The sequence below is a fragment of the Emys orbicularis genome, chromosome 16, assembly GCF_028017835.1.
Source record: "Emys orbicularis isolate rEmyOrb1 chromosome 16, rEmyOrb1.hap1, whole genome shotgun sequence".
NCBI lineage: Eukaryota > Metazoa > Chordata > Testudines > Emydidae > Emys > Emys orbicularis.
Genome location: NC_088698.1, coordinates 34,005,745 through 34,018,057, shown reverse-complemented (window position 1 = coordinate 34,018,057; position 12,313 = coordinate 34,005,745). Strand labels below are relative to the sequence as shown.

Sequence of the window (12,313 nt, the reverse complement as noted above, 5' to 3'; positions counted from 1 at the left end):
GGTGCCGAAAAGTAGGTATTGGGGTCATTTCCGGCAGGGCCGTGTACCTTGCCAATGTAATCTGAATGTACCTTGTACTCGTGCTCTCTACTGAGCCACACCTAACCCGCTTCACCTCTCTCTTTCTAGCAACTCAAAGGACAAAATGGACAAGACGACACAAGCACCAAAGAAACTGCAGGAAAAGGGAAGAAAAAGCCACGGCCAAAGGCTGCACACACCGCACCCCTGTACCGTGGGCTCGGGTTCGACACTTCTCCGCACAGGCTTAATCCCCCTTCAGGTGCCCGGTAAAAGGACCTCCCTGTAAATAAGGATCAAGGTCCATTCCTTGCCAACCAAAATGCTTTATGGGTCCCTTCCATAGCTGAGGCTGAGCGACCCCCCTTTAAAAAGGGTTGAGGTCTCTCTGGGTTTGAGCTCCTTAGGACCTAGCCTTTAAAATGCCCCGTGCCGTTGACCTCTCCCTGTCAGAAGGGTGCAGGTCTCCCCTTTCTAATTCCTCTTGGGCCGTTGGCACTCGCTGGGCAACGAGACCACCCACTTCTGAGGGAAGGGAGGTCTCTCCTTTACAGCGCTTTTCGCTCTGGCCCATTGGAACGCCCCTGGCTTAAGGACCACCCTGTAAGGAGGGTTTCGGTCTCCTTTGCCATGCAAATTAAGCCACAGGTCACTTTGACAAGCCCGGCAAAATGACCGCCCTGTAACCAGGGTGTAAGGTCTTATACCTCTCACGCTTAAGCTAGGGGAGCCTTTCTGTGCCTGTGGCTGAGCGAATCCCCCTGACCACACACCCCTTGAGAAGGGTTGAACTTCTGTTTCTCTTAGTCACAGTAAATTCCCACAGAATGATTTCTACTTGGCTTTTTTGAGATTTGAAGTGAAAGCTTACTTGGGACCTATCCCGGTCAGATGGAATATGGTGTGGCGAAGGGGCGGCTGTAAGGGGATGGCGGAGGCCGTGGAAAATTCGCCCCTTTTCTCAAAAAAGACAAGAAATGGCCCAACCAAGCAAATGTCACAAAGTCTGGAAATGAACAGCTGAGGTGGGGGGCTCCTTTCAGACCCTCACTTCCGTCTAATCCTTCCTCTAGTCCTTTTGCCCTGCCCAATTTACACCGCTCAACCAACCACAACTTTCACCCTTTGTTTTCCTGTGCACAATAAAGAACACTGTCGGACTGATGAGTGTCAACTGTAGGGATTCGGACAGCTCCATTAGTTGTGTCCGAATTCCAGGCCTTGTGTCTCTTTGGTGATAAAGAGAGGAGATTCCTCGGGCTACGTTCGAAGAGATTCATGTGGCGGTCCTTTCTGAAATGTGTGGATGTTGAGATGTTGTAGGTAGATGCGGTGGTATTCAGAGCCGGCACGTGGGTGCACCTAACCCTACTAACAGGACCGCGTTACAAGTAAGAGAGGTCTTTTCTGGTAAAGGTAGGGGGCACAAAGTTGTCATTTTCTTGGTGGGGTAGGAGGTAAGTCGGGAAGGGTGTCGCTGAGGGATGGAGGATTGATTGGAAAGGGGACACTCAGCAGGATCCCTCCCTTACCTGTTCATTTCCAGATCTTTTCACATTGGGGACTCCCCCCCTGCCCCATTGTGTACAGGAGGAGTATTTTACTAAAGAAAGGGTGACTGCCCTGTAATCAGGGTTCAGGTCGCTTTCCCTTTTCTCCTCTCTGCATTGGCCCTCTTCACGCCAAGGTCCAAAGTGAGCTCCCTCTAACTAGGGGGTGGGTCTTTCCCTGCCTTTCACAAGGTAACACTGCCATTTGGAAGGTAGTTCTAGAAACCAGCCTCTTGAGAGGGTTCAGGGTTTGTCCTACTAGCTGTCCCGTGCCCTCCTCACTCACTCACGCACTCAGCCAAGTCAAAGCCCGCGTCCTCTGCATCCACCTGGACCCGCGTTCTGCCGCAAGCTCTCCTGCGCTCTGAAAGAGATCGGTGCCGAAAAGTAGGTATTGGGGTCATTTCCGGCAGGGCCGTGTACCTTGCCAATGTAATCTGAATGTACACTGTACACGTGCTCTCTACTGAGCCACACCTAACCCGCTTCACCTCTCTCTTTCTAGCAACTCAAAGGACAAAATGGACAAGACGACACAAGCACCAAAGAAACTGCAGGAAAAGGGAAGAAAAAGCCACGGACAAAGGCTGCACACACCGCACACACCGCACCCCTGTACCGTGGGCTCGGGTTCGACACTTCTCCGCACAGGCTTAATCCCCCTTCAGGTGCCCGGTAAAAGGATCTCCCTGTAAACAAGGATCAAGGTCCATTCCTTGCCAACCAAAATGCTTTATGGGTCCCTTCCATAGCTGAGGCTGAGCGACCCCCCTTTAAAAAGGGTTGAGGTCTCTCTGGGTTTGAGCTCCTTAGGACCTAGCCTTTAAAATGCCCCGTGCCGTTGACCTCTCCCTGTCAGAAGGGTGCAGGTCTCCCCTTTCTAATTCCTCTTGGGCCGTTGGCACTCGCTGGGCAACGAGACCACCCACTTCTGAGGGAAGGGAGGTCTCTCCTTTACAGCGCTTTTCGCTCTGGCCCATTGGAACGCCCCTGGCTTAAGGACCACCCTGTAAGGAGGGTTTCGGTCTCCTTTGCCATGCAAATTAAGCCACAGGTCACTTTGACAAGCCCGGCAAAATGACCGCCCTGTAACCAGGGTGTAAGGTCTTATACCTCTCACGCTTAAGCTAGGGGAGCCTTTCTGTGCCTGCGGCTGAGCGACTCCCCCTGACCACACACCCCTTGAGAAGGGTTGAACTTCTGTTTCTCTTAGTCACAGTAAATTCCCACAGAATGATTTCTACTTGGCTTTTTTGAGATTTGAAGTGAAAGCTTACTTGGGACCTATCCCGGTCAGATGGAATATGGTGTGGCGAAGGGGCGGCTGTAAGGGGATGGCGGAGGCCGTGGATAATTCGCCCCTTTTCTCAAAAAAGCCAAGAAATGGCCCAACCAAGCAAATGTCACAAAGTCTGGAAATGAACAGGTGAGGTGGGGGGCTCCTTTCAGACCCTCACTTCCGTCTAATCCTTCCTCAAGTCCTTTTGCCCTGCCCAATTTACACCGCTCAACCAACCACAACTTTCACCCTTTGTTTTCTTGTGCACAATAAAGAACACTGTCGGACTGATGAGTGTCAACTGTAGGGATTCGGACAGCTCCGTTAGTTGTGTCCGAATTCCAGGCCTTGTGTCTCTTTGGTGATAAAGAGAGGAGATTCCTCGGGCTACGTTCGAAGAGATTCATGTGGCGGTCCTTTCTGAAATGTGTGGATGTTGAGATGTTGTAGGTAGATGCGGTGGTATTCAGAGCCGGCACGTGGGTGCACCTAACCCTACTAACAGGACCGCGTCACAAGTAAGAGGGGTCTTTTCTGGTAAAGGTAGGGGGCATAAAGTTGTCATTTTCTTGGTGGGGTAGGAGGTAAGTCGGGAAGGGTGTCGCTGAGGGATGGAGGATTGATTGGAAAGGGGACACTCAGCAGGATCCCTCCCTTACCTGTTCATTTCCAGATCTTTTCACATTGGGGACTCCCCCTCCCCCCGCCATTGTGTAAAGGAGGAGTATTTTACTAAAGAAAGGGTGACTGCCCTGTAATCAGGGTTCAGGTCTCTTTCCCTTTTCTCCTCCCTGTATTGGCCCCCTTAACGGCACCCGACATAGTCACTCTGCAGAGTAGACTCTTGCCCCTCCGCAGCCTTGATACCACAGAGCCCCTACCCAACGTGGAAGCACACGGTCTGTGAAGAAAACTAGAGGGAGCACACATGAGGAATTCAAAGCACTGACCTCTTACTCATAGCCAATTATGAACAGTCCTCAGGTTTCCGCCTCCCAGATATCTGCTTAGAAGGATGTCCAGGTTGCTCAGGTCCACTTGTGCCAGCTTCTTCTGTGGCTGGGGCTCCTGGCCAATTCCTCTGCAAGCGCAGCTTCAAAAGCCAAGCATGAGCCATCACTACACAAATCTCTATTGGTGTGTGAAATCTTGCCCTCATCCCTGCCTCCCTCTCCCATCCCATCTACATCAGCCCCACTGGATGAACAGAAACTGAGTGATCATTTCTCTGGTGGAGCAACAGTGACACCAGGTGGCCTGCCAGGGGAATGCACAAAGCATTTCCCTTAGGCAGTAACAGTGCCACCAGGTGGCCACTCGGTGTAATTGCACAGAACATGTCTCTCATGAAGCAAAAAGGAGACTGCGTGGCTACCCCGGGTAATCACAGAGCATTTCCTTCATGGAGCAATATTGACACCGGGTGGACACTCTGTATAGTTGCACAGAGCATTTCCCAAATAAAGCAACAGTGACACTGGGTGGCTAATCCAGGTAATGCACAAAGCATTTCCCCCATGGAGCAACAGTGGCACTGGGTGGACACCTGGGGTAATGCACAGAGCATTTCCTTAAGGAGCAACAGTGACACTGTGCCGTGATACAGCAGGGCCAGAGAGCAGCAGGAGAATGGTAGAAGAAAACTAGAGTGGTACGGATGAGCAATAGAGTGCCATAATTGTTCACTCACAGCCAGTCATGGAGAAGACAAAGCGGAGGACTGTTCATCTCTGCTTACAAGGATGTCCAGGCTGCTCAGGTTCACTTCTTCCAGTTTCTCCTCCGGCTGGGGCTCCTGGGCGATTCCTCTGCAAACACAGCATATAACCCAAGCAGGAGCCATCACTGCCCAAAGTTCTACTGGTGTACGAGATACTGCCCTCCCTCTCCCATCCACTGTACATCAGCCCCACTTGATGAACAGTGACAGTCAACTCCCACAGTCACCCCCACCACTACCAATGGAGGATCTAGTACCATCATGCTTCTCTTCCCCCTCCCAATGCCCCATTGGGTTGCAGACGCCCCAGACCAAGCCTGTGAGCATGCACCATTGCCCATGTTCTATGCAAGGAGACAGGACAAGGGGAGAGAGAGAGAGTATGTTGGCCAACATATGAGAGCTCAAAGAGAGACACATAGGAAGAAGGACAAACTCACCACCTGTACTCACCTTTCCGGTTCCAGGCCTCTGCTCAGGTGAACATGCTCCTCCCTGTCCAAGAAGATCAGCTGCTCCCAAGATAGGGAAATTCTCCCTCTGCACCCAGAACAAGGAGGAAAACTTTTATTACAAACCGAGCCCCACCTAAAGGGAAGCAGATGTTTGTACTCAGCCTTTACCACACATGTATCTTAGAGGCCACCTGGGGTATTTCTCAGAATGTAGTTGCCCTGGACCAACAGTGACACCCAGTGGCCAATCACGGCAATGCACAGAGCATGTCCCCCAGGCAGCAGCAGTGACACTTGGTGGCCACTCGCGGCAAAGCACAAAGAATTTCCCTCGTCGAGCAACACAGACACTACGTGGCCACTCAGGGTATGGCAGAAACCATTTCCCCCCCACAGCGCTGCAGTGATACTCGGTGGCCAGCCGGGGTAATGCCTGTGCTGTCTGCCTTGGACCATCAATGCCATCCGGTGGCCAGGCAGGGTAACATACAGACTGTGTTTCTCCTGGAGCAGCGGTGACACCCGGTGGCCAGTTGGGGGAAAGCGCAGCGTGCATCTGCCCTGGAGGAGCAGTGACAGCCTGTGGGCAGCAGGGGCAGCACCAGCCCCTTCCTCATTGGGGGAGCTGAGGTGGGGTAGACAGAAAATTGTGGCAGTTGCATCCCCACCACCACCACGAGGCCTCACCCCTCACTGAAGTGCAAGTTCCGCCTCCTCCCCTCAAAGGCTCCGGCCCTTCACCAGCCCAGAGGCCAGAAGCCAGAGCCAGGCAGGGTAGGGCGACTGCTGCGCTAGGTGGCGCAATGATGCAGGCAGCCACAGCGCTCCCCACTCTTGTCCTTGTGCTGGGTGGGGTCCCGGGGCTGTGGCTGCTCCTCAGTTCCCGGCCGCCCTTCGACCGCTCACAGACCTTAAGAGCCGCTCGGGTTGGGGTCGGGCTCCAGGGCCAGCAGAGCCCTCGGGGAGCAGTAACCACGAGGGTTAGGACCCAGGAGCCCAGGCTGGAGCAGGTCAGCCCGGAGTGCTGTGCAGAGCCCTGGACCCTCCACATAACGTGTGTGGTGCAACTTGGTGACTGGAGACACAGGCCAAGGGCTACTCTCAGACCCCTGCTCACGTCCGCTACTGAATATTGCCTGCTTCAGAGAGGATACCTAGAGTGGCATGACCAGGGAAGCTCACCCAGTGATAGAGAAGGAAGAGACTTGAGGACTGAGCATATCCGCCCTCAACCCTCTTCCCGTTACACCTTTAGCATTACAACCAAAAAGCACCCCTTGCAACGGCACCCGACATAGTCACTCTGCAGAGCAGACTCTGGCCCCTCCCCAGCCTCAATCCCACAGAGCCCCGTGCCCAGTGAGGAAGCTCACGGCCTGTGAAGAAAACTAGAGCGAGCACAGATGAGGAATTCCAAGCACTGACAGCTTACTCACAGTCAGTTATGCGGAAGGCAGAAAGCGGAGGACTGTTAATCTCCGCTTACAAGGATGTCCAGGCTGCTCAGGTCCACCTCTGCCAGCTTTTCCTTCGGCTGCTGCTCGACTGTTCCTCTGCAAGCGCCACAAATAAACCAAGCAGGAGCCATCACTCCACAAAACTCAATTGATGGGCAAAATCTTGCCCTCATCCCTGCCTCCCTCTCCCATCCCGTCTACATCGACCCCACTCGATGAACAGAGACTGCGTCAACACTGACAGTGATGCTCCACTCTCGCGCGCACTGCCCCGCGTGATTTTTGTCCCCTCCCACTTCTACATGGCTTCCGAGACCTAGCCAGTGGGGCTGCACACCTAGCACGCCTGCCCGTGTTCAACGAAAGGAGACCGAACAAGTAGAGACAAGGACAGACCGAGAAAGTGGGTCAGACAACACACTAGAGAAGAGAGAGAGAAACATGGAAGGAAGGCAAGAAACTCACCAGCTAGAGTCATCCTCCTAGATGCAATCTTTCGCTGCGGTGGACACACCGCTCCTGGCCAGACAAAATGAGCAGCCCCTGATAACGGGGACCTTGTCTCCCTCGTAGCCACAGCTAGACGGGAACCTTTTCTTACAAACACAGACCAAGCTAACGGCGCATCCCTGCCTGGAGCCATGTGGGCCGTGACCAGACTCCTCACCAAACCAGACACTTAGCTCACTGACAGTGACGGCTGCTCCGCTTCCAGCTAGATGGCATCGCCATAGCCTGGCATCAACAATGCTCACTGTCTCCTGGCTCTTGCGCGCCTTCCATCTCACAACGGGGGGGGCTCTTACCCTTGACTTCTTTCTCCATCCTACTAAGCAGAACACAAGAGGGAAAAACAAAAGTTATCATCGGTGTATGTTCTTCTTCTCCCTGTCCCATTACACCTTTATCGATACAATTAAAAAGCACACAACACACACTCAACCTCTGGAATTGCTGGCCAGAGAATGCTGTGAAAGCCAAGACTATAATAGGGTTCAAAAAAGGATTAGGTCAATTCATGGAGAATAGGTCCATCAATGGCTATTAGTCAGGATGGGCAGGGATGGTGTCCTTATCCTCTGTTTGCCAGAAGCTGGGAATGGGCGACGCAGGATGGATCACTTCACGATTACCTGTTCTATTCATTCCCTCTGAAGCACCTGGTATTAGCCAGTCGGAAGACAGGATACTGGGCTAGATGGACCTTTGGTCTGACCCAGTATTGCCATTCTTACGTTCTAATGTTAAGCAGCCCGTTGCACCTGCACCCAAGAGAGTCACTGTGCAGAGGAGACTATTGTCTCTTCCCCTGGTCGTAATCCCACAGCTAATCCCAAAATAGGTAAATTCTCCTCCCACACCCAGAACAAGGAGGAAAACTTTTATGAGAAACCAAGCCTCACCTAAAGGGAAGCAGCCGTCTGTACTCAGCCTCTACCATGCATTTATCTTAGGCTTCAGCCGTGCCGCTAAAAGTCGTGAAGTGTAGTTATGAGGGAGGCAGAAAGCTGAGGACTGTTCATATCTGCTTAGAAGGATGTCCAAGCTGCTCAGATCCACTTCTGCCAGCTTCTCCTCTGGCTAGGGCTCCTGAACAACAATTCCTCTGTAAGAGCAGCTGCAAAAGCCAAGCAGGAGCCGTCATTACACAGAGCTCTTGCCCTCATCCCTGCCTCCCTCTTCCATCCTATCTACATCTGCCCCCCTCAATGAACAGAGACCGAGTTAACACCGACAGTCACCGCTCCACTCTCGCACCCACTGCCCTGCATGATTTTCGTCCCCTCCTACTTCTCCATGGCTCTCGAGACCTAGCCTGTGGGGACGCACACCTACCACACCTGCCCTTGTCCTATGAAGGGAGACGGCAAAATGAGAGGAGAGGACAGAAAGAGTCCATGGGGCTGGTCTATGGATAAGTTCAGTAGGCATCAGTGGCTTAGTCATATGCAGGGCCGGTGCAACCACTAGGCGAACTAGGCGGTCGCCTAGGGCGCCAAGTGGTTGGGGGCGCCCACTGGGTCTTAGTGTCCACCCTTCTGGTTTTCCTATCCCTTTTCTGACCCTTCCTGCAGGCTCGGAGTCTTCCTGGGAAGGGGATCTAGTAGTTAAAAGAGAAAAAGCCTCCAGCCTGCCAGACCTATTAGCACAACACTGAAATTGTTAAAGAGCCATTCAAGGGGTAATGAAGCCACTGAACAGGCAGTTGCCAACCCCCAGGTATATACTGTCAGTTTCTGAATGTACTGACAAAAACAGTTGTGCATGACGGTCATATTTACTCAGGACATGTCAGTCTACAGGATCTTAGTTTAAAATTTGCTTTAAAAATATTTCATTAGTGAGTTGGTGAAGATTATAAAATCACATCTCTAAAAAATCCTTGCATAGATTTTTAGATGCACAATCATCTTTAGCCTTAAATGCTTGGATCTTCAGACATATGATTTTTTAAATAAATCCTTCAAAAGACCTCCCTTATCTAAAATACACATTTTAATTGGAAGTAAGTTTTTTTACTATAGTAAAGTCTTCCAGTCCTTTCTGCTCATCCATTTCTCCCTTCACCCCCTCTCCCCCAACCCCCATTGAAGAGAGCCCTTAAATGGACAACAGCCCTTTGCTTCCAGATAGTCAGAAGTAAAGAAAGGGAAACTCTTTGTCCAGCTATCTTTTGATGAACTAGTTTTAAGCAAAATCAGTACCTTAGTAAGATATAAAATCCTTTGTTATGCCTAAAATCTTTGGAAACATATTTTTTAAAGTTGGTGAAATTTCATAAACATGTGTATTGTTATGGAGATCACACACAGAAAATTAGTGTTCCCTTTTTCTAAAAGCAATGAACATTGTTATGAACACACTAAACCTCTGTAACTGATTAATTTAAAATATTGTCTGTTTCAGTGAGTTAAATATGTAGTAATCTGGAATGATAACTTTATGAAGGTTTAAGAGTACATTTAAAATATAAAATCAGCTTAGAAATACTGATTAAGAAAATGTAAAACAGAGAAGAGCTGCATCATGTATTCCATAATATTTAATGTTGTAGTAAGGGTGAGTAAGCTGTCTTTCTGAATACAAAGTTTTTGCAAATAAATGTCTGACAAACTTCAGGGCATATCAAAAAACCTGTGACTGACATTTTTTATTCCCAAGTTTAGTGCTTTTAATTAGGTACCTTCTGCATGTCCATTCCACGTGAGGGAGAGGATACAGGGATCTCTGTGGGGAACTGTGACTCTAAGCCACCGTGAGGCGGGCCGGGCATCTTGTTATTCTTTCTGCTTTGTCCCTCCGCCCCCGCCGGGCTGCAAGCTCAGGCTGCCGTCAGGCATAGGGGCACCAGTTTAATAATACTGCATAGGGCCCCATAAATCCTAAGGATGGCCCTAGGGGAGCCAAAAAGCGGTGCCCTTGCTCGGCAGGGAAGAACTGCCTTCCGGAGACCCCAGAGAGCCAGAACGTCGGCTTGCGGGGGCGGCGAGCCCCAGCCATGGAGGAACCAGCGCGGCGCAGGGGGGCAGCAGCCCTGCAAAGGCGGCAGCGCCGCTAGCGGGTAGCAGCCGTGCCCCTTGCCCCTCCTGCCCAGGTTGCGGACAGGCGCCCCCCCGGGGGTTCCTGCAGGCTGCAGCAGATGCATGCGGGCAGAGGCCCCCGTGTGTCCCCCAGGTCCCCCCCTCGCTGTGCTCGGGGTCTGCGGCTCCCGGGCATGTGAGCCACTGCCGGGGCGCGGGGCCCTGAGCCTGCTCTTGGAGCGGCAGCAATGGTGGCAGCTCACACTCCCGGGAGCCAAAAAGCCTAAGCGCAGCGAGGGAGGAGCCGGGGGACGCATGGAGACCACTGCCCGCATGCATTCACTGCATGGAGCAACAGTGACACTTTGTGGCCACCGAAGGTAATCCACAAAGCATTTCCTTCATGGAGCAACAGCGACACCATGTGGCCACACGAGGTAATGCACAGAGCATTTCCTTCATGGAGCAACAGTGACACCGTGTGGCCACGCGGGATAATGCAGAGAGCATTTCCTTAAGGAGCAACAGTGACACTGTGTGGCCACGCGAGGTAATGCACAGAGCATTTCCTTCATGGAGCAACAGTGACACTGTGTGGCCACGTGGGATAATGCAGAGAGCATTTCCTTAAGGAGCAACAGTGACACTGTGTGGCCACGCGAGGTAATGCACAGAGCATTTCATTCATGGTACAACAGTGACACCGTGTGGCCACCGAAGGTAATGCACAGAGCATTTCCTGCATGGAGCAACAGTGACACCGTGTGGCCACGTGAAGTAATGCACAGAGCATTTCCTGCATGGAGCAACAGTGACACTGTGTGGCCACGTGAAGTAATGCACAGAGCATTTTCTGCATGCAGCAACACTGACACTGTGTGGCCACGCAAGGTAATGCACAGAACATTTTCTGCATGCAGCAACAGTGACACCATGTGGCCACACGAGGTAATGCACAGAGCATTTCCTTCATGGAGCAACAGTGACACTGTGTGGCCACGTGAGGTAATGCACAGAGCATTTCTTTAAGGAGCAACAGTGACACTGTGTGGCCACGCGAGGTAATGCACAGAGCATTTCATTCATGGTACAACAGTGACACCGTGTGGCCACCGAAGGTAATGCACAGAGCATTTCCTTCATGGAGCAACAGTGACACCGTGTGGCCACGCCGGGTAATGCACAGAGCATTTCTTTAAGGAGCAACAGTGACACCGTATGGCCATGCGGGATAATGCACACAGCATTTCCTTCATGGAGTAACTGTGACACCATGTGGCCACGCGAGGTAATGCACACAGCATTTCCTTCATGGAGCAACAGTGACACTGTGTGGCCACGCGGGGTAATGCACAGAGCATTTCCTGCATGGAGCAACAGTGACACCGTGTGGCCACGCTAGGTAATGCACAGAGCATTTCCTGCATGGAGCAACAGTGACACTGTGTGGCCACGTGAAGTAATGCACAGAACATTTTCTGCTTGCAGCAACAGTGACACCGTGTGGCCACGCCGGGTAATGCACAGAGCATTTCTTTAAGGAGCAACAGTGACACTGTGTGGCCACGCGAGGTAATGCACAGAGCATTTCATTCATCGTACAACAGTGACACCGTGTGGCCACCGAAGGTAATGCACAGAGCATTTCCTTCATGGAGCAACAGTGACACCGTGTGGCCACGCCGGGTAATGCACAGAGCATTTCTTTAAGGAGCAACAGTGACACCGTATGGCCATGCGGGATAATGCACACAGCATTTCCTTCATGGAGTAACTGTGACACCATGTGGCCACGCGAGGTAATGCACAGAGCATTTCCTTCATGAAGCAACAGTGACACCGTGTGGCCACGCTAGGTAATGCACAGAGCATTTCCTGCATGGAGCAACAGTGACACCGTGTGGCCACGCTAGGTAATGCACAGAGCATTTCCTGCATGGAGCAACACTGACACTGTGTGGCCACGCAAGGTAATGCACAGAACATTTTCTGCATGCAGCAACAGTGACACCGTGTGGCCACGCCGGGTAATGCACAGAGCATTTCTTTAAGGAGCAACAGTGACACCGTGTGGCCACACGAGGTAATGCACAGAGCATTTCCTTCATGGAGCAACAGTGACACCGTGTGGCCACACGAGGTAATGCACAGAGCATTTCCTTCATGGAGCAACAGTGACACCGTGTGGCCACGTGGGGTAATGCACAAAGCATTTCCTTCATGAGGGGTCTGGGGTGGAGGTGTGGATGAGGAGTTTGGGATGTGGGAGGGGCTTAAGGCTGGGGCAGAGGGTTGGGATGCGGGGTTCAG

At 51.9% G+C, this 12,313-nt stretch overlaps 1 long non-coding RNA gene across 1 annotated transcript; it reads right to left on the bottom strand.

The window, feature by feature from the left end:
• Positions 1 to 3,861: 3,861 nt before the first annotated feature.
• On the bottom strand, positions 3,862 to 5,104 carry LOC135890241 (uncharacterized). The gene is made up of 3 exons (XR_010562200.1): positions 5,024 to 5,104; positions 4,541 to 4,658; positions 3,862 to 3,943 (listed from the first exon to the last, which is right to left on the bottom strand). It is a non-coding gene; the product is annotated as an uncharacterized LOC135890241 (long non-coding RNA).
• Positions 5,105 to 12,313: the final 7,209 nt, after the last annotated feature.